This window comes from Nelumbo nucifera, chromosome 1, assembly GCF_055504915.1.
Source record: "Nelumbo nucifera cultivar China Antique chromosome 1, China Antique-T2T, whole genome shotgun sequence".
Lineage (NCBI taxonomy): Eukaryota > Viridiplantae > Streptophyta > Magnoliopsida > Proteales > Nelumbonaceae > Nelumbo > Nelumbo nucifera.
In genome coordinates, this window is record NC_142649.1 from 99613805 (window position 1) to 99636939 (window position 23135).

The 23135-nt window shown below is 43.6% G+C and overlaps 1 pseudogene; it reads left to right on the plus strand.

The window, feature by feature from the left end:
- The first annotated feature begins 3829 nt into the window (after positions 1–3829).
- On the plus strand, positions 3830–22842 carry LOC148803608 (protein FAR1-RELATED SEQUENCE 5-like; annotated as a pseudogene).
- Positions 22843–23135: the final 293 nt, after the last annotated feature.

The following is a 23135-nucleotide window of genomic DNA, read 5'->3' on the forward strand; positions in this document are numbered from 1 at the left end:
TCATGAACGAACTTCTTCATCCACACAACTTCTTTGGCAGCCTCACTTGCGGCAATGTACTTGGCCTCCATCGTGGAGTCTGCAGTGGACCCCTGTTTGCTGCTTTTCCAACAAACTACACACGATCCTATCGTGAAAACATATCCAGATGTAGACTTTCTATCATCTGGGTCTGACTGGAAATCGGCATCTGTGAACCCCTGGATCTGTAGTGAGCTACCGTCGAACACCAGACAAAACTCTTTTGTCCTTCGAAGGTACTTAAGTATGTTTTTCACAGCAGTCCAATGCTCCTGCCCTGGGTTGGCCTGAAATCTGCTTACTACACTTACTGCCTGAGCAATGTCAGGACAAGTGCACAGCATGGCATACATGATGCTCCCTACGGTAGAGGCATAGGGAACGTCTTTCATGCCATCAATCTCCTCAGAAGTCTTGGGAGACATCTTTTTGGAGAGAGTGACTCCGTGCCTGAAAGGAACATTTCCTTTCTTGGAGTTTTCCATGCTGTATCTTTTGACTATTTTGTCAATATAAGCAGATTGGGATAATCCAATTATCCGCTTCGATCTATCTCTATAGAGTCGAAGACCCAGTATATAGGAGGCTTCTCCAAGATCTTTCATGGAGAATTGCTGCGAAAGCCACACTTTCACCATAGTTAACATTCCTACATCATTCCCAATGAGTAGAATGTCATCTACATATAGAACCAAGAAGGTAACCTTATCTCCACTGAACTTCCTGTAGACACAGGGTTCATCCGGATTCTGCTCGAAGTCAAACGATTTGACAACAGAGTCAAAACGGGTGTTCCAACTTATAGAAGCTTGCTTAAGTCCATAAATGGATCTATTAAGTTTACATACCATGTTTTCCTGACCTGCAGCAATGAAACATTGCAGCTGCTGCATATAGATATCTTCAGTAAGATCTCCATTCAGGAATGCAGTTTTGACATCCATCTGCCAAATCTCATAATCATGGTATGCTGCTATAGCTAGCAGGGTCCTAATGGTTTTAAGCATGGCCACAGGCGAAAAGGTTTCCTCATAATCGATGCCTTCTTTCTGAGTGTACCCTTTCGCCACTAGACGAGCCTTGAAGGTCTCAATCCTGCCATCGGGGCCCTTCTTCCTCTTGTAAATCCATCTGCAACCGATTGCTTTTACCCCGGAGGGTGGATCTACTAGAGTCCAGACTCCGTTGGCCTCCATTGAGTCCATCTCTGCTCTCATGGCCTCCACCCACTTCTGGGAATCTATGTCCAACATAGCTTCCGCGTAAGTCACGGGATCCTCCTCACTAGTCAAGGTTTCCACCAGGTAACTATCCTGATCATAACCATAACGGACTGGTGGCCTGGATGCCCGAGTGGATCTTCTAAGTTGGTCACTACCTGGAACTTGTGGGACATCTCCAACTGCTCCTGAGTTGTCCTCATCAAGAACAACTTCCTAACGATGGGTGTCCAGGATATAGTCGGTTTCCAAGAATTGCGCATTTCGATTGCAGAACACTTTCTGCTCACTTGGGTCATGGAAAAGGTAACCTACAGAGCCTTTTGGGTAGCCTACAAATAGGCAACGGCTGGTCTTAGATTCCAACTTGTCTACACTCGTTCTTTTAACGTGTGCAGGACAACCCCAAATCTTCAAGTGTCTGACACTTGGTTTCTTTCCGGTCCAAAGTTCATATGGAGTATTCGGAACCGATTTGGTTGGAACCCGATTCAACACGTAAATCGCAGTCTCTAATGCGTAACCCCAAAAGGATGCGGGTAACTCTGAGTGTATGAGAAGCGACCGGACCATATCTAATAAGGTCCTATTCCTCCTCTTTGAAGCACCGTTAAGTTGTGGTGTAGCAAGAGGAGCTAATTGTGATACTATCCCATTTTGCCTTAAGTAGTCCCTGAATTCGTCTGAGAGATACTCGCCACCTCGATCTGATCGATGGGCTTTAATTTCTCTCCCTAACTGTTTCTCGACCTCTTGTCTAAACTCTTTGAACTTTTCAAAGGATTCAGACTTGTGTCTCATTAGGTACACGTAACCATATCGTGAAAAATCATCTGTGAAGGTGATGAAATACACGTGTTGATTTCGTGTCCTAACACTCAGGGGACCACATACATCAGTATGTATTAGGTCATGTGTGCCTGTACATCTTTTAGGCTTACCGTTAAATGGCCGTTTCGTCATCTTGCCTTGTAGGCAAGGCTCACAGGTGGGAAGATCTTCTACAGCTAGAAAATCCAAAGGACCATCCTTTACCAACCTTGTGATTCGGTCAACACTGATGTGGCCAAGTCGGTAATGCCACAAACACGTGGGATTAACTGTATCATGGGCTCTCTTCTTGGGGATTTCAGCCGACGTAGTTTCGGTTATGTTAGTTTCTAGAGAAGGATGTAGAACATAGAGACCGTTCTCCAGTTCCCCGTATGCGATGAATCTGTTATTTCTTTTAATAGTAATCGTATTACTAAAGAAGACAGAATAACCATCTGCATACAGTTTTGAGATAGAAATCAAATTTCTTCTTAAATTTTGTACGTAAAGACAATCTTTCAGTACAATTATTCCTTCTCTAAAAAATAATTCCACGGTTCCTATGGCTGCGGCTGCAACAATTGCAGTAGTCCCCAAGTAGAGTGTGACTTCTCCTTCACTCAGACTTCTGCTTACCTTGAACCCCTGCAGTGAGTTACACGCATGAGTTGAAGCCCTGGAGTTACACTCAGCCTTCTTTCATCTTTGTAAATAATAATTTTTTAGTCTTTAACTTGTACCTAAAAATTAATTAATGGCCTTTATTTGCCAAGCCTCTACATGCTTAAATTATGAGAATTCATACCATATAAATGAAGCCTAACCTCCTAAGAAAATAGTTTTCTTATGAAAAAGGTTCTTCCTTGCTTTTTAGTACTTTCTTTGCATTAGGTTATCCTTGGTTTTAATAGAAAATAATAATAGAAACAGAGTAATATAACCACATGTTGCAATTAAAAAAATAGATAGGAATATATTGGTATATTAGTTGATTTGTGTTTTTTTTTTCTAGAAAATGGAACAATTTCCAAGTGGATAAATAATGAAGAGTGTAATGAGAAGAACACTCAACTTTATGATGGTATAAAGAATCAATGTTTTCAAAACCGAATTGGAGCATACAGTCGGACGGAAAAAACTGGGAACCAGTCTTCTAACCGGTTCTGTTTATCCTAAAACCGCTATTTGGCCAAAAACTATTGATTTAGTCAGCGAACCGTTGACCCAGGCGGTTGAACCGTCGAGCCATTAGACACGAGAATTGTTTTGGCCATTTTTTTGGTTTTATATGTTTTGTCAAAGCGAGCCGTCCGTTCAGACCAAATGGTCAAACCATTTGACTTGTGAGCCGGACCCTAGAACGGTTCCCTGTCTAGTCTGATTTTATAAACATTGTAGAGAATAATCAACTTGTTGAGGGTTTGGAAGTTGTATGTAGTGCTGCACGTAGGCTTGATTTTGATATGAAAGGAATCTATACTAGCCCGTCAAATGCAAATTTCTCACAACCAAGCAATGAGACAAATGTAGACAAAAAATTTATGGTCCCAAATGTTGGCAAGATATTTGAAAATTTGGAAGATGTTTACCATTTTAATAATGGGTTTGCTAGAAATGAAGGTATTAGTGTGCGGATATCACAAGGCTACTAGCTAAAATCTAGTATTTGGAAGAATAAAACATTTTGTTGTTACCATGAAGGCTTCCGTAGTAATGATAACGGGTGAATTGATAGAAAATTTCACCATGACATAACAAGAATAGGTTATTAAGCAATGTTTAATCTTGTGATGCAAGAAAACGGAAAATATTATTTAATTGAATTTGAAGGAGGTCATAATCATCAACTTGTTACTCCAAAAAAATCATACGTGCTCAGGTCACAAAGGAAAATAACAGTAGTTCAAGTTGCTCAAGTCAATCTTGCTAGTGGTTTTGGTATGTGTCCAAAGGCAGCATTAGAAGGTAAACAAGCTAGTGGAATTTAAAATCTTGGTTTCACTAATGTTGATTATAACAACTATTTCCATAACCATTATCTAATATATAATTTTCTTTCATCTTTGTAAATAATTATTTTTTAGTCTTTAATTTGTACCTAAAAATTAATTAATGGCCTTTATTTGCCGAGCCTCCACATGCTTAAATTATGAGAATTCATACCATATAAATGAAGCCTAACCTCCTAAGAAAATATTTTTCTTATGAAAAAGGTTCTTCCTTGCTTTTTAGTACTTTCTTTGCATTAGGTTATGCTTGGTTTTAATAGAAAATAATAATAGAAACGGAGTAATATAACCACATGTTACAATTAAAAAAAAGGATTGAAATATATTGGTATATTAGTTGATTTGTGTTTTTTTTTTCTAGAAAATGGAACAATTTCCTAGTGGATAAATAATGAAGAGTGTAATGAGAAGAACACTCAACTTTATGAAGGTATGAAGAATCAATGTTTTCAGAACCGAATTGGAGCATACAGTCGGACTGAAAAAACTGGGAACCGGTCGCCTGACCGGTTCTATATTGATGGGGTATTTAAAACCATCTCTTAATTTAGCTGAATTTTTTTAAACATTTCGAGAGAGCTGTATCAGATCACCATTGAAAAGAAATGGAAATTGAGGTAAAGATGAACCAAAGTACACCCAATGTGTCTATTCCAATAAAGATATTGAAGTGAACTTCATGTATATACACTCCCACAATATTTAAGGAATTTGAAAAGGAATATTCAATGGCCCTTGATTGTGATATTGTAAATAAAGTCGATGTTGGAACGACTTTTCTACACAAAGTGAAATATTCCAATAGACCTCGTGAACATAATGTTACATCCAACCCATCAAACATAGTGGTTGTATGCAGTTGCAAGAAGTTTGAGTTTGTGTGATTTTTGTGTTTGTATGCACTTCGTGTTTTATAAAAAGATTATTAAAACATGTTCGATTATAGTATATTTTAAAATAATGGACAATGGATGCGAATGATGGAACTACTTTTGATTGTCGTGTTTTAGAAAAGTACTTTTATGAAAGCACTTTTATGAAAGCACTTTTACAAAAGCACTTTTATGAAAGCACTTTTACGAAAGCACTTTTACAAAAGTATTTTTATAAAATCACTTTTATAAAAGTACTTCTACGAAAGTACTTTTATGAAAGCACTTTTATAAAAGCACTTTCATGAAAGTACTTTTGTAAAAGCATTTTTACGAAAGTACTTATATAAAAACACTATTACAAAACATCTATGCCAATTGGTAAACATTGATGAGCAACAACTACTGCATAATCCATCCATGTAGTCATCTTTACAAAGATATAGATATTAAAGATATTCAACTTCAGTTGTTGTATTCTAAAGAGTATTGCATTTGTGTTGTATGTCCTCTCTTTACTTATCTATACCCATATGTCCTTATTGTTTCACCATAGGTGTGTTTTATACCACTTAGTTGTATGATCCATATTTTACTCTTGATATATTTGAGATATGAATAGTTTCTTAAAAGAATAATCTTTTAGCAATTAATTCACACATCCAAGCTAATGGATTTCTAGTTGGTATGTGTACTTTGACAAATAAACTTTAGGGGGGTCGTAGAAGGAATAAGATGAATTAGGGGGTTATATGTGAAAAGAAAACGGAGGAAGTAGATCTCTCTCTGATCATTTTACACCACTCCAAATACAGAGACTTTGGATCCAAACCATGGAACTGCAACCTATTTGTGGTGTGGCCAGGCAGACCACATGTTAACCCCTGATTCCCCGTTCATGTGTACAATCTATATATATAAATTGGTCCTGCCATGTCAAGAGCCCTCTCATTGCTTCAAACCCCCCTTTCTAGTTTTATGTTTTTTTTTGAATTTTTTATTTTTTTAGTTCCACATAATTATACATTAAACCAATAAGGAAATCACATATGCTTAACTATTTCTAATAACCATAAAGAAAGAGGGATTTGTTTTTCTAATGTTTAGCTAAGTGGCACCACTTCCCCCTAAATTGTCTCTAATTCCTATTTATCTCATAAATTATCTCTAACTCCTATTTATCTCATAAATTATCTCTAATTTAGTAGAGAGGTTCTCTCCTAAACTATCTCTAATTCCGATTTATCCCCTCCCCCACTGTTTATCTATATCTATCTAAAGAAAGTTTCAATTAAAAAAATTCAGAACTATTTAAATAATATTCATATTATTGATAATTCTATATTTTTACAAAATTCATCATGAAATTATGTAGTAACAATATAAATTATAATTTTATGAACTATTCAATTTAAATATTATTCAAATAATAACAATTTAACATTAAAAATAAAACATTATTTAAATATTTCAATACCTAAAAATCTCAAATAAAAAATATTAAAAATAGCTAAATAATATAACAAAATATTTAATGTTACATAATAACATTAAAATAAATAAAATTCAAATAACAAATTTTTTTAAATTTTTTAAATATTATTTAATTATTTAAATAACAAAATATGTAACATGACAAAATTAACTAATTTAGATATTTAACATGACAAAATTTTAGTTATTGTTATTATTATAATTAATAACCAAATACAAATGGGGGAACAAAATATTATAATGTTAGAAAATGAAATTATTCATTAATTTATATTGAAAAATAAAAGATAAATTAGTGTATTTTTGTTAGTAAACTGCCAAATAAAATATATATTTAATAAAAATTTATAAAATTCGATAAATCCCAATAGTTACACAAATGTAATAAATATTTCAAAAATTTTCATAAAACTACATTTTCGTAAACTAACAGATTTGAAATTAAAAGATATAAAGTATTTGAAAGTTTAATTAAAATGCATTAAATAATTATTGAAATTTATTAGTGTAATTTGGAAATTTTAGGAAAATTTATTACATATGACAGATTTTGGAAAACCATTCAAAAATTATATAATTTTCATTACAAATTATTGAAAATTATTAAAGATAAATGACTATGTGACGTGGAAAACAATAATTTGAACAAATAATTACACAAATTATTATGATAAATTAGTATAATATTGGAAAAAGGAAATTATTGGTTAGTTTATAATAGAAATTATAAGATAAATTAGTATAATTCTATAGGTAAACCATATAAAAAGTAAATACATTATTTAATAAATTTCAAAATTACACAAGTACAATAAATTTTCCAAAATTTTCTTAAAGTTAGATTTTTTAATATTAAAGACAATTTAGTGTAGATTTAGAAATTTACCATGTGGTTAATACTCAATTATCCTTTTGATCATTTTTATCATCAAATTGAATATTGGGTTGACGGGGACAATGTTTTCAAAACTGGATCAAACTAGATGGTTAGACTTGAAAAATTGGGATATGGACACCGTTTCACCTCAAAACCGCTTTTTCTTCAAAAATCGTTTATTTGTTTAGCGAACCGCTAACCTGGACGGTCGAACCGTCAACCCGAGCAACAATTTTTAGCATTTTTTTTGTTTTTCTAATTTTTTATTTTTTTGTCAAAGTGGGTCATCCATTTAAACTGAACAGATAGACCGTTCGACCCTAGAACGGTTCCCTATCTGGTCCAATTTTAAAAACCTTGGATAGGGAGTGGGTGCCTTTCCTTAAGCTTGGCTTGGTGTGTGGCATGGCCTGGTCCAAGGTCTGATCCATGGAGTAGCCCGACCCTTGGCACGGCATGGCCCATGCTGGCTTGAGTCATGGGTCATGCCGAACTGACCCCCCAAATTATCCTAGAGAAGTGAGGCATGGCCCAGGACGCCTCGTGGGTCAGCACAGTATGACTTGCACTTTGTGCAAGCCACATACGGGTCGTGTTGTGCCGAACCAGCATGACCCAATTTACACCTCTACTTGAACCTGCCCAATACTAGGAAGGAAGCCGGGAAGTTCAAGGATTCTCCATCCTTGATGAGGAGTGGGGTGCATTGCCCTTGAACTCGCCCGACATTGAAGAGTGGTTACCTGGGGATGGGGTGGGGATGGGGTAGAATGTCTTGACTATGGGGCAGGGAAAGGGATGGAGTGCCCTACCTTGAACCCACCCCGTTGTCATTCCTATATAATTGTTAATTATTAGTAGAATTAATAAAAATGTTAGTTTTTGTAATTATTTTTATTTATTTAAAAATAATAAAAAAGAATAAAAATTATTATAATTACTATAAATTATTAATAAAACTAAATTTATTAAAAAAATATTCATTTTCAATTAACAATAATTATTTTTTATAAATCAACATTAAATGAAAAATAAAATTATTAAATATTTTAGATTTTCCCATACATCACACGGGTCCCTGCTAGTATAATAGTAAAAAGGAAGAACGATAGCAAGTTTACTGGCCCGAAGAAAACATTGTCAGATTTGATATAAAAAGAGTTTTGATAAATAACATCTTATTTGTTAGTGATTTGAGTTTATTTGTGAGTTGATTTTTCGATATTATGTATTTTCTATATCATAGTGGAAACATGGTACTCAGACGTCATGACTGATGTACATGAATTCTCATTAATTGCCTCTTATACACGTAGCCATTTTGATATTCAATGGCTCCCATCCTTTTCCTTTTCCTTTGCCTTGACCTCCTCAACTTCACTCACAAGTTTCATGTCGATGAAAGAATAAAGACAAGGTTTGCTAGCTGTTTGATAATTGTCTTCCTGTTTTCTCTTGACTAGAGGCATATAGTAGCTACCGAAGCTTCCGTTACGTCTATGTCGGGTCAAGGTAAACCCGAACTACATAATCCAATTTTAAAGCATCATAAGTCAAAAGTAATTCAGACCCTAAGAACCATAAGAATGGGTGATACAATTGCTTCATTTCAATGGGGAATGGGTGATACAATTGCTTCATTTCAATGGGGAATGGGTGATACAGCCACTTAGAACTTGGAAGATATCTTTTATATATACATGGAATACTCCTGCGAGTAGATTTCCACGTGAGACCCTCCATAAGGACCTGTTGTTGCTTTGCTTTTAGAGCGTCATCATAATGGTTTGACTTTCAACAAAGAGACCCACCACAGCAATGTCAAGGCCAACGGTGATGGTCAACAAGTTAAAGTGGGCAGCACTTGAGTCCGGCTTCTATCTGGGCAAGAGTTCATGCACGCACCATTCTACTTCCCGCTCCTCTCTCTCATCACATGCCCACACTGACCCAAAACTTTTTCACTCTCTCTTCCTCTCCGACCAGCGGAAACCAACAGTCATCACCGACCACTGGTTGGCCTTACAAATGCAATTTGTATCATAAGGTTACCAACCACTGGTTGGTAAGGTCTAGTTGTTTGCATAGGAGATTTGGGATCAAATTTTTTCTCCGTTGTGGGGTTATGGGTTACTGTGTAGCCCTATGGAGCCAAATTCACTTTTTACTTGGGGTTAAATCCAGGGTTAAGGAGTGAAATTGCTATGCAATCATACACCCAGGCAAGGTTAATTGTTGAATGAAGACACTTAGTGTTGATATCATCACTAGTAGTTTGACCAAAAACAAGCAACTCGGGACAGTAGAGCTCCCGAAGCGAGCACCGAAAGCAAGTCCAAGCTCACTACTGAGCCCGAACTCCACTAGACCGCTCTAAAAGGAGCCCGAGCTCCCTACCAAGAGTCCGAGCTCCCTACGGGGAGTCCAAGCTCCCTATTAAGAACCCGAGCTCCCTACTGAGAACCCGAGCTCCCTGCAAGGAGCACGAACTATATTGGGCCCCAAGCCTCACAAAGCTGTGACCCGAGCTGGCCAATGGCAGCTCGGAACACTCCCCAAACCGAACTCAAGACATCTCGCTCGCCACTCCAACACTTCGCTTCCGAAACACCAGGCTGACCAAACGTACCTGACACCAAGGACGTCCGTATCCAAGGGCGACGCACCTGACTGATTTGGGATCTGACGCCTGACAGCCGCACTTCAAACGGCCTCCTGCTACCGCCACTTGCCACCGTCATTACTAGCCGCAGAGACGGCTCCGACAAAAGGAGCAGTGGCGGTTCTATCCGGCCAGAGGAAATGACATCCGAACTGGCAGGAGTTCAGAAGTAATCATGCCCGATCTGACGGAAGCCTGGAAGTGAGTGCGCGAGGTGGTTATAAAAGGCTCCTACCCCCCAGGAACGAGGTATGCTAACTTTTGCGCTATCTGGTCTATCTTGCCTTTGAAAGACTCTAACTTGAGCTTCGGAGCCCTTAACGCCGGGTTCTCCCCGGAGCTTCTCTTCTCCCTCCGTTTCAGGTCCCTGCCACCCAGTTCAGAGGCAAGATCATTGAGCTCAGTTGGTAGAGCGCCGCTCTTGCAATTGGGTCATTGCGATTACGGGATGGATGTCTAATTGTCCAGCTAAGATCGGCCGGATTGTGCATCATCAATTGGCGCCGTCTGTGGGAAAGCTTCAAAAGGCCTCCCTCCAAAACTTTCATACCCCTATCTTCTTCTTTGAAAAACTCAACACTCATGGCCTCTTCCAGCAACGCCGGACGCGGCATAGAGACAAACACCACCGGGGAACAGCCTCAAGTTCCCGTGGTGTGTGTGGGGCAGTTCACCATCCCCCTCTCGGTGGACGGAATTCCCAATCTGAATACGCCACAAGCAGTGGCGCCTGCAAACCTTCCTACTGCAAACATCCCCTTTCCTCTCCCCATCGAGACTACCTTCGCTGAACCAACCGCCGTCCCCCTGGCAGCTAGCCAAAATCGGTTGGACGACCTGATGCAGTGCATGCGGGCAATGCAAGCCCAGATGCAACAATTCCAGCAACACCAACTTCACCAGCACCAAGTGTTGCACAACCTCTCCCAGTATCACTATCAATAGCAGTTCCCCCAACTGCCACTGAACCAACCACTACTTCCACCTTGCCACCCTGCTCCGAAGCCGGTCAAGGCCTCTCCGCAGGATGGGCGCCCCCACCAAGGAAAGGCCTCCAGGCCCCAGAACCCCCCAAACAGCCAGGCCTCGTCCCCAGGCCGGAGAGAGAGAAAAGTCATCCCTGCCTCGCAGCTCGCAGGCGGGTCGGGTACCTCGCCCGCAAGATCGGCACCTCGAGGCTCCAAACCAGAGTTCCCACTTGTGGAAAACCGATTCGGCGCACTGGCAGCAGCAGACTACCAGCACTTCGGGCCCATCGAGCTCGGCAACACAGAGGCTAGCAGCGCCAGTACAAGGCCCACTCAACAGCGAAGGCACCATCGAGGTCGACGAACCGCCACCCACGTCCTGTCAGAGCTCAGAGGCAAAGGCGAGACGAGCTCGGACGAGGTAGGAGTTGCCCTGATTCTCTCAGTTCCTTCCCCCCTCGCGTCAGAACTCCTGGCAGTCCCCTTGCCCAGAGATTTCAAGCTCCCACCTCTAGACAAGTATGACGGGTCCTTCGACCCCAACGACAACGTTGACGCTTTCCAGTCCCAAATGCACATTGCCAGAGCCAGCGAATCATGCATGTGCGTGGCTTTCACCACCACCCTCAGGGGGGTAGCCCGCACTTGGTACAGGAACCTAGCCCCCGGGTCGATAAAGTGTTGGGCTCAGTTCGTGCAGGTCTTCACTGCACACTTTGTCACCAGCAAACGGTGCCCCAGAGCAGAGGAAAGCATCTTCGGGGTAGTCCAAAGGGAAGGGGAACCCATATGGGGCTACATCAAACGATTCAATGAAGCATGCTTACAGATACCGCGGTTAGACCCCGCAGTGCAGCTCGCGGCAGCAAAAAGAGGGGTGATGCACAAAGAGTTCAAATGGCACATGGTAGCTAACCAGCCCGCGACCGTGGCCGAATTTCTTAAGCTCACGGACAAGTTCATGAGGACGGAGGAGGAAATCAACCAACGAACCGAGAGCGGAAACGAGAAAAGAAAGAGGGATGGCGAGCCCTCTAACTCAGCCGACCGAAAAAACCCGGCCCGGGACCCAAAACCGAACCAGTCGTTCCGAGCTCACCAACCAGTTCGGATGGATTACACGCCACTGAACACAAGGCGGACCGAGATCTTAATGACGATCAAGGACGCCCCGTACGTGAAATGGCCACCTCGCCTAAAGGGAAATCCGAACGAAAGTAACAAGAATTTGTATTGTAGTTTCCATAGGGACCATGGTCACAGTACCGAGCAGTGCAATAACCTCCGAGACGAAATAGAGGGGCTCATCCGTCGCGGATACTTAAGAAACTTTGTACAGCACAACAATAATAGCAATAAAGTAGATCGGCTAGGCGAGCACGAAAAGGACGCCCCCGAATCCAGCAGCAGGCCTGCCGAACCGTTGCAGCGACAGCCCCCGGTAGAGAGGCCAATTCGGGGAACCATCCATGTAATTGTGGGAGGTTCGGTGGTAGCGGGGTGTACATCGGCGGCAGCCCGGACTTCAGTTCGCGAAGCGGTCCTCAAGGAGCAGAACCCTCCAAAAAGGCCAAAGACTGAAGAGCCAATCCTCTTCACGGAAGACGACGCGCGAGGAGTTCGCTACCCCCACGATGATGCACTTGTCATTAAACTAAGGATCAGCGACTTCGAGGTTAGACACGTACTCGCAGATTCGGGCAGCTCGGCGGACATCCTCTTCAAATCAGCGTTTGATCGGCTACAGCTGCCGAGGAGCGAACTAAAGCCCGCAAACATTCCCCTGGTGGGCTTCAGCGGAGAGGAAGTCAGGCCCCTTGGAAAAATAACGGTGCCTGTGAAAGTCGGCACGTGGCCTTGTGCGGTCAGACTCAACCACAACTTCCTGGTGGTCACGACCCCCTCCCCATACAATGCCATAATAGGGCGACCAATCACGCATATCCTGCGGGCGGTGGTCTCCACCTACTATTTGGCCATGAAGTTCCCTACGGACTTCGGTGTGGGGGTAGCGCGGGGCGACCAGCTCGAGTCCCGCAAGTGCTACATTGCCGCCCTAAAGGGAAAGACCAAGGCGGCCGGCGACCTCGATCTGGAGCGGCTCGTGGAACAAGGCGAAGAACGAGCCTCGCCCACAGAAGAAACAATCGCGATCCCAACCTCGCCTACGGACCCAGCTCGCACACTCCAGATTGGTGCTTCCGTCAAAGAACCCCTACGGACCGTACTGGTAAGTTTTTTACTCCAAAATTTAGATATTTTTGCATGGTTCACGGCCGATATGCCCGGTATTGATCCTGGTCTTATAACTCACAAACTTAACACTGACCCTTTAGTCAGACCCGTTAGACAGAAGAAACGGAACTTAGCCCCAGAGCGCTGGAAGGCGGTCGACGAGGAAGTCGAGAAGCTCCTCGCGGCAGACTTCATAAGGGAAGTCCATTACCCGAGCTGGGTGGCCAACCCTGTGCTGGTGAAAAAGGCGAACGGCAAGTGGCGCATGTGCGTCGACTACACCGACCTGAACCGAGCTTGCCCGAAAGACTGCTTCCCCCTTCCTAGGATCGACCGCCTAGTGGACGCGACCTCGGGACATGAATTGCTAAGCTTCCTGGATGCCTACTCAGGCTACATCCAAATCCGGATGGACCAGTCCGACGAGGAAAAAACCAGCTTCATAACCGAGTTCGGTCTATACTGTTACAAGGTCATGCCCTTCGGGTTAAAAAATGCCGGGGCGACCTTCCAAAGACTTGTAAATAGGCTGTTTCGGCCCCTGATTGGCACAAAGATAGAGTGTTATGTAGACGACATGGTCGTCAAGACACGGTTTTCACAAGAACTAATAAAAGACTTGGACTCTGTCTTCCAAATCCTGCGTCAGTTTAGCATGAAATTGAACCCCAACAAATGTGTCTTTGGCGTCACCTCGGGCAAATTCCTAGGCTACGTTGTCAATCGACGCGGTATCGAGGCCAACCCGGACAAGATAAAAGCCATCCTAGATATGAGACCACCTCGGAAAATAAAAGAAGTTCAGAGGCTAAACGGCCGCATAACCGCTCTAAGCCGCTTCATGTCCAAGTCGGCAAATCGCTGCCTACCCTTCTTCAAAGCAATCAAAGGCAAAGGGTTTGAGTGGACCCAAGACTGTCAGCTCGCATTTGACGAGCTAAAAGGTTACCTCGCCAGTGTGCCAACCTTAGCTTGACCCGAGGAAGGCGAAGTCTTAGAACTGTACCTCTCGGCTAGCGATGAGGTGGTCAGTTCGGTACTAGTAAAGGAAGCAGACCGGGTCCAACGACCCATATATTATGTTAGTAAAATCTTGCAGGGAGCAGAGACAAGGTACCCGCAGATAGAAAAGCTAGCGTATGCACTGGTGATAGCAGCACAGAAACTCTGCCCGTACTTCCAGGCTCACACCGTTATCATCCTGACCGACAAACCTCTGAGACAAGTTTTACTCAAACCCGAGGTTTCCGGCCGACTGACGAAGTGGGCCATCGAACTCAGCGAGTACGATCTCCAGTACAAGCCAAGAACTGCCATTAAGGCCCAAGCCTTGGCAGATTTTATCGCAGAATGCACGTTTAACCTCGAAGCCCCTGAGCCGGTCGAGCCCGAGATCCCCAGTTCGGGCAAACTCAGAGCTCCCAAGCCAAACGAGTCCGAACCCTGTGAAGTAGCAGCCAGTGTGGCATCCCTCCTGGTTAGACCAAGCGCAAACTGGGATGAGGAGCCCTGGATTCTTCACGTAGATGGCTCCTCGAACCAACAAGGCAGCGGGGCTGGAATAGTGCTACGCGGCCCGAGTGGAACAAAGCTGGAATACGCACTACGCTTTGAGTTCGCGGCATCCAACAACGAGGCGGAGTACGAGGCACTGATAGCCGGGCTAAACCTAGCGCACAAGGTTGGAGCAAAGCACATGGTTATCTACAGTGATTCCCAGCTCGAGGTCAACCAAGTTACAGGCGAATACGAAGCGCGCGAGCTCACAATGATTGCATATTTGGCAAAAGTAAAGGAGGCTCTGCTCAGCTTCCAGTCACACTTCATCAAGCAAATCCCGAGGTCAGAGAACGCTAAGGCCGATGCTCTGTCCCGACTAGCTAGCACGAGCCACAACGCCAGGAGAACCATGTACGTAAAGGACTTACCTCGGCCCAGCATTCTTGGTGGGGCAGAAGAGGTCGCTCCCGTCACTGAAGCAGAGCCGAGCTGGATCGACCCACTCGCGAGCTTCCTGCTAGACGGAACCCTCCCTGCGGACCGCAACGCATCCAAGAGGGTGCAGCGCCAGGCAGCCAAATACGTCATGATAGACGAACGGTTGTACCGACGATCCTACACGCTCCCCTACCTGCGATGCTTGCGCCCAGCCGAAGCCGAATTGGTACTCCGCGACACCCATGAAGGCTTGTGCGGCGGACACCTGGGGGGCAGAGCCCTCGCCCAAAAAGCACTTCGACAAGGATACTACTGGCCAATGATGAAGACAGAGGCAATCGAGCTCGTCAGAAAATGCGACAAGTGTCAGAAGCATGCCAACATCCACCATCAGCCCGCTGCCGACCTCAAATACCTCACCAGCCCATGGCCCTTCGCCCAATGGGGCATCGACCTCCTGGGGCCATTCCCACCAGCGACAGGCGGGAGAAAATACATAGTGGTGGCAGTAGATTACTTCACAAAGTGGATAGAAGCTGAACCCCTGGCAATAGTTACAGCCCGAAACATACAGAACTTCTTTTGGAAGAACATTGTATGTCGCTTCGGGCTACCTCGGGTACTGATCTCCGACAATGGCAAACAGTTCGAAGATGTCAAGTTCCAAGAATGGTGCCAAAGTATGGGAATTAGTCAGAACTTCACGTCGGTCGCACACCCGCAGACAAATGGCCAAACAGAAGTAATGAACAGAGCCATCCTCCATGGACTGAAAGCACGATTAGACCGAGCCAAAGGTTTGTGGGCAGACGAACTACCAAGTGTTCTATGGGCTCACCGAACCACGGAAAAAACCGCCACAGGAGAGACCCCCTTTAAACTCACCTACGGCACAGAGGCGGTGATCCCGGCGGAAATCGAAGTGCCTACGTTGCGACTAGAAGCGTACGACGAACAGACAAACGAGGGTGAGTTACGCACCAACCTCAACCTACTGGACGAAGTGAGAGACCTTGCGCACATCCGAACTGCGGCCTACCAACAAAAGGTAGCTCGGTATTATAACACGCGAGTAAAGAAGAGGAACTTCCGCGTCGGCGACCTGGTTCTCCGTAAGGTCCTGGTGCCCGAACCCGGCGTAGGGAAACTTGGACCAAACTGGGAAGGACCCTACAGAGTAAAGAAAGCACTCGGTGGGGGAGCATACGAGCTCGGAACCCTAGAAGGAAAACAAGTACCCCGAGCATGGAACGTCGTCAACTTAAGAAGATACTACCTATAAACCACCAAGGCAAGTACCCCGAAGCCTAGGTAGAAAATGAACTGAAGGACCGAAATGGTCAGTTCAGCAAAAAACGCAGCTCGAAGACAAGACAACCAGCACTTAAACAAAAAGCCATTTCATTTCAGATAAAGGTGCTAGAAAACGAACTGAAGGACCGAAATGGTCAGTTCGGAAAAAAATGCAGCTCGAAGACAGGACAACCAGCACTTAAACAAAAAGCCATTTCATTTCAGATAAAGGTGTACATTCAAAAAAAAAAAAGCCATTTTACAAGCCAGGGGCTACTTCATCATTATTAGAAGCCACTTCGACAACACTCGAAGGACCTGCCTCCCCCTCGGAGTCTGGTTCGACATCCGCAGCATTAGCCATCTCTTGAGTAATGCGCGAAGTGGATATGGCGCTGGTATCGAGCTTGGGGTACGTATTCCGGATCATCCACCGACTTAGCTTGAAACCCCTCCTGTAGGAGTCCACCATCAGATCATCGAAATCCGACGAAGCAATATAATCACTGACAGCTTTCTTCTTCGCGTCTTCGATGCCTTGAGAGAAGATCTGAGTCCTCTCCCTGATATCCTCCTAAAGATACTCGACTTGGTGCTGCAGGTCCAGCTTCAATTCCGCATATGCTTCACCACCACTCCCATGGCCTCGGCATCTCTCTGAGACCTCGCCTGCCTAGACCGCGCGAGGCGAGTAGCAGCCTCAGCAGCACGAGCAGCCTCCTCGGCAGCTCGCGCCTGCCTCGAGCATCTCTCCACCTGGTTCGCTAAGGCGTGAATAGAAGAGTTCACTTATCAAAGGGAAACGGGATCAAAGGAACGAATAGAAGAATAAAGGCCGAAGAACTCTAAAGAAGGGAGCACTTACCACCATAGCATGAGTAACGGCACGGCAGGCCACTTGGTGCAGAGGGAGCTCGGTCCACGCCACAACTTCCTCAGGAAACATCACCTCCTTACTCCGTTGAAGAGCATGAACAGGCGACAGCACACTCCTGAAGTCCCCCGGGGCCTCCGAGCCCGACGGCCCAGCTCGCGTATGGGCAGACTCGGAGTAAGCGGGAGCCCCTGTGTGTGTGGTTTCGGCATAAGGAGCCCCCGCCGGCTCCTGCATAGGAACCTCAGGCTCCATAAGCTGATCCTCCGCCGGATAGTCCGGCACCTCGGGCTCCGCACCCTGGGGTGGTTCGGTGCGAGCTCGCTTAGCCACCCGTTTTCTCCTCTTCATGCCCTGGAACAAGTGCCCACCTCGGGTCCCTCGAGAGTCCATCGTTCATGCGAAAAGGAGTTCGGCATCAGTAAGACACGTAAAAGAAGAGCAAGACAGGATCGCTAGGGAAAGAACCTACCCGAACTCAGGCCCGCAGCAATAAGCTTGGCCTCCATCAGATACCATTGACACTCCAGCCCAAGCCGCGCCCATTGCTGGAGGCCCTTCGCCGTCTCCTTATCGAGTGTGATGCCGGAGTCGGGAGCGGCCATCCCCCAGCCGGTCTAAAACGGCCACCCCAGTGCACTTCGCACCCCGAAATAGTCCCGCTTCCACGCCGGGACCTTATTAGGGAGTCCATGTAAGAGCTTGAAGCCTGGGCGAGGAGACAGGTAGTATGCCCGCCTATGCCCAGGAAGGGGACCCGCTTGCTTTTTTAGCATTAAAATAGAGGAGAAAATCTCCAGATCCAAAGGAAAGTTCTCGTCACAAAATAAGGAGATCGTCCCCACTAAATTCCTAATGGAGTTCGGGTGAAGCTGGCCGACCGTCACACCGAAGTGGTTTAGAACCTCGACGAGAAGAGGATGAAAAGGCAGTCACAGCCCCACAGCAAGCTGTTCCCGGAAAATCACGATCTCATCAAGACCGTGTTCCCAAGGGAAGCTACCCGTAGGGATGAAGTAGGCATGCTCCCCGGGCAAGTCGTAGTTGTCTATGAGGGATTGAAGTCCCTTAGGCGTCATAGTCGAAGGGCCGAACTGATCTAAAACCCGGCCGCGACGGGAGGCGGACGCCAACCTACCCGAAGCACCTCGGCCTGTAGGTTCAACCCCTTCCTCAGGACCTACATCGGGCTCACTTGAACTACCGGGGGACGCAAATTGGTTTGTAGAACCTACATCAGACCCGCTTGGACAGTCTGAACCCTCCGAACTAGACATCAGAGAATGGAACGGGATTCTAAATGCACTCACCCGGGAAGAAGACTGAAGTAGACCACGAAAGCTCGAACAAGCAAGGAACCTGGGACACGAGCTGAAGAGCCTGGACGCGAACTGAAACTTAGGCGCGAGCTCAAGAGGTACAACAGTAGCAAGGATGCCCCCCCCCTCACGCGCTATTTATATCCATAGTGGCCGGAAAGCGATGGCCCAGATCGAAGCCAATCCAACGGCCCACAGCTGCGCTAAACCGCACGTCTTCCGAAGCCAATCAGCGCATGTCTTTCCGAAACTGACGAGGCGTCGCGCACGTCCTGTCAGAGGACGGGTGTCAGCACGCACCTTCACGAAACTGACGGGGTGTCGGTGCATGTCTCCTCGCAATAAAAGCGTCTGCAGCACAACTCTCGAACGACTGTTGTCACGTCTCCCAAACGCGTGCCCTTTTTTGAAAATCAAATTAAAGCGAGCGCCCTCAGCACGGACCAAAACCCTCCTGCTACCTTACGAACTCCCCGCGCCAAGACAGGACCCTTGTCGTAGGGAGTGGGGGGCAATTGATGAAGGGGAATTTGGCCCGACCTCGCAATCACCCGACACGTGGCAAAAACAAGCAACTCGGGACAGTAGAGCGCCTGAAGCGAGCACCGAAAGCAAGTCCAAGCTCACTACTGAGCCCGAACTCCACCAGACCGCTCTAAAAGGAGCCCGAGCTCCCTACCAAGAGTCCGAGCTCCCTACGGGGAGTCCGAGCTCCCTATTAAGAACCCGAGCTCCCTACTGAGAACCCGAGCTCCCTACAAGGAGCACGAACTATATTGGGCCCCAAGCCTCACAAAGCTGTGACCCGAGCTGGCCCATGGCAGCTCGGAACACTCCCCAAACCGAACTCAAGACATCTCTCGCCACTCCAACACTTCACTTCCGAAACACCAGGCTGACCAAACGTACCTGACACCAAGGACGTCCGTATCCAAGGGCGACGCACCTAATTGATTTGGGATCTGACACCTGACAGCCGCACTTCAAACGGCCTCCTGCTACCGCCACTTGCCACCGTCGTTACTAGCTGCAGAGACGGCTCTGACAAAAGGAGCAGTGGCGGTTCTGTCCGGCTAGAGGAAATGACATCCGAACTGGCAGGAGATCAGATGTAATCATGCCCGATCTGACGGAAGCCTGGAAGTGAGTGCACGAGGTGGTTATAAAAGGCTCTTACCCCGCAGGAACGAGGTATGCTAACTTTTGCGCTATCTGGTCTATCTTGCCTTTGAAAGACTCTAACTTGAGCTTCGGAGCCCTTACGCCGGGTTCTCCCTGGAGCTTCTCTTCTCCCTCCGTTTCAGGTCCCTACCACCCAGTTCAGAGGCAAGATCGTTGATAGCTAAGATCGGCCGGATTGTGCATCATCAGCTTTTATTTTCCGAGCCTCCACATGCTTAAATTATGAGAATTCATACCATATAAATGAAGCCAAACCTCCTAAGAAAATCTTTTTCTTATGAAAAAGGTTCTTCCTTGCTTTCTAGTACTTTCTTTGCATTAGGTTATGCTTGGTTTTCATAGAAAATAATAATAGAAACAGAGTAATATAACCACATGTTACAATTAAAAAAAAAAGGATTGGAATATATTGGTATACGAGTTGATTTGTGTTTTTTTTTTCTAGAAAATGGAACAATTTCCTAGTGGATAAATAATGAAGAGTGTAATGAGAAGAACACTCAACTTTATGAAGGTATAAAGAATCAATGTTTTCAAAACTGAATTGGAGCATACAGTCGGACTGAAAAAACAAGGAACCGGTCGCCTGGCCGGTTCTGTTTACCCTAAAATCGCTATTTGGCCAAAAACTGTTGATTTAGTCAGCGAACCATTGACCCAGGCAGACGAACCGTCAAGCCATTTGACCCGAGAATTGTTTTTGCCATTTTTTTTGGTTTTATATGTTTTGTCAAAGCGGGCCATCCATTCAGACCAAATGGTCAAACCATTTGACTTGAGAACTGGACCCTAGAACAGTTCCCTGTCTTGTCTGATTTTAAAAACATTATAGAGAATTATCAACTTGATGAGGGTTTGGAAGTTGTATGTAGTGCTGCACGTAGGCTTGATTTTGATATGAAAGGAATCTGTACTAGCCCCTCAAATGCAAATTTCTCACAACCAAGCAATGAGACAAATGTAGACAAAAAATTTATGGTCCCAAATGTTGGCATGATATTTTAAAATTTGGAAGATGTTTACCATTTTAATAATGGGTTTGTTAGAAATGAAGGTTTTAGTGTGCGTATATCACAAGGCTACAAGCTAAAATCTAGTATTTGGAAGACTAAAACATTTTGTTGTTCCCATGAAGGCTTTTGTAGTAATGATAACAGGTGAATTGATAGAAAATTTCACCATGACATAACAAGAACAGGTTATAAAGCAATGTTTAATCTTGTGATGCAAGAAAATGGAAAATATTATTTGATTGAATTTGAAGGAGGTTATAATCATCAACTTGTTACTCCAAAAAAATCATACATGCTCAGGTCACAAAGGAAAATAACAGTAGTTCAAGTTGCTCACGCCAATCTTGCTAGTGGTTTTGATATGTGTCCAAAGGCAACATTAGAAGGTAAACAAGCTAGTGGAATTTAAAATCTTGGTTTCACTAATGTTGATTATAACAAATATTTGTATGCTAAAACGAAGGACATGGAAAATGGGGGTGCATGAGCTATACTAAGGTATTTCGATTCGATACATTGCATGAAGAGAATATATCATCCTTTTAACTCTATGCAGCTTGATGAAGATTATCAAATTACAAATATCTTTTGGGTTCATGCAAAGATGTTGGTTGATTATGGTTGTTTTGGAGATGTCGTTTGTTTTGATACCACTTTTCGAACAAATGAAGATAAACAACCATCTGCTCCTTTTGTTGGAATTAACCATCATAAGAAAACCATGTTTTTTGGAGCCGCATTGATGTATGATCATAGTAAATATTTTAAGTGGGTGTTCCAATCTTTTCTAAGGGCAATGTCTGGAAAACAACTGAAAACAATTTTTACAGACCAAGATCCAGCAATGGCAAATGCAATAAAGCATGTCTTTCTAAAAACATGTCATTGTTTATGTATATGTCACATATATCAAAATGTAGCCACACATTTGAGTAATATATTTGTTGCTTCTCCATCATTTGATAGAGATTTCAGTAGTTGCATATATGACCGTGAAGATGAAGATGAGTTTCTTATCTTAGTGCATGGCATGAGATGAGCTTCAAGGGTTATTTCAAGTAAAGGAGAAATGGGCTTTAGTATGTGGGCAAAATGAATTTTGTGCAGATATGAAAAGCCCACAAAAGAATGAAAGCATGAGTAGTATATTGATTGGGTATTTAAAACCATATCTTAATTTAGCTGAATTTTTTTAAACATTTCGAGAGAGCTGTAGCAGTTCGCCGTTGAAAAGAAATGGAAATTAAGGTAAAGATGAACCAAAGTACACCCAATGTGTCGATTCCAATAAAGATATTGAAGTGAACTTCATGTATATACACTCCCACAATATTGAAGGAATTTGAAAAGGAATATTCATTGGCCCTTGATTGTGATATTGTAAATAAAGTCGATGTTGGAACAACTTTTCTACACAAAGTGAAATATTCCAATAGACCTCGTGAACATAATGTTACATCCAACCCATCAAACATAGTGGTTGTATGCAGTTGCAAGAAGTTTGAGTTTGTGTGATTTTTGTGTTTTTATGCACTTCGTGTTTTATAAAAAGATTATTAAAACAGGTTCCATTACAGTATATTTTAAAACAATGGACAAGGTATGCGAAGGATGGAACTACTTTTGATTGTTGTGTAAAGTTGATCCTAATGCTGAATTTTCTATAATGGTTACAAACCTAATGAGACTATTAGTATCTAGAGAAATATCAACATGTGCTACAGAAGATAAAAGGGCATTCTCATAATTATTAGATGCATTTAATAATGCACGTGTAGGAGTAGAAGATATATTGAAGAGTAGGGTCTTGGATTTTGAATCTTCTAGTGTAAATGTTGTTTGGAAAAACGAAAGAAAAAAAAGGACAATCTCATCAACATGACGTTGTATGATATTTTTTATATATATTATTATTGGAATTTTATGCTAATTCATATTATTTACTTGGTTTGTTTTATTCCTTGTTAGGAATCACATCAAAGTGCTAAGGAAAAAGAGGTTAACGGAAAAGAGAAGAGAAACATGAGAAACATTAAACATGATGTAGTGTGATACTTCTTTTATTATTTATATACTTTTAATTGAATTTTCATCTCATTCATATTATTTACTTGGTTTATTGTATTGCCTGTGAGGAATCACATGAAGGTACCAAGGAAAAAGAGGTTGTTAGAAAAGATAAAAGAATAAAAAACATCTTTAAGGATAATTTTTCTTTATTTTAAATAATTTGATAGTAAATTTTTTGTATTTTTGTGATGTTATAAATATGGTTCATATGATGTTACTACTAGAGTGGCTTTTAATCCTAATGTATCACACATGCTCAATCTGAATCACTTGGC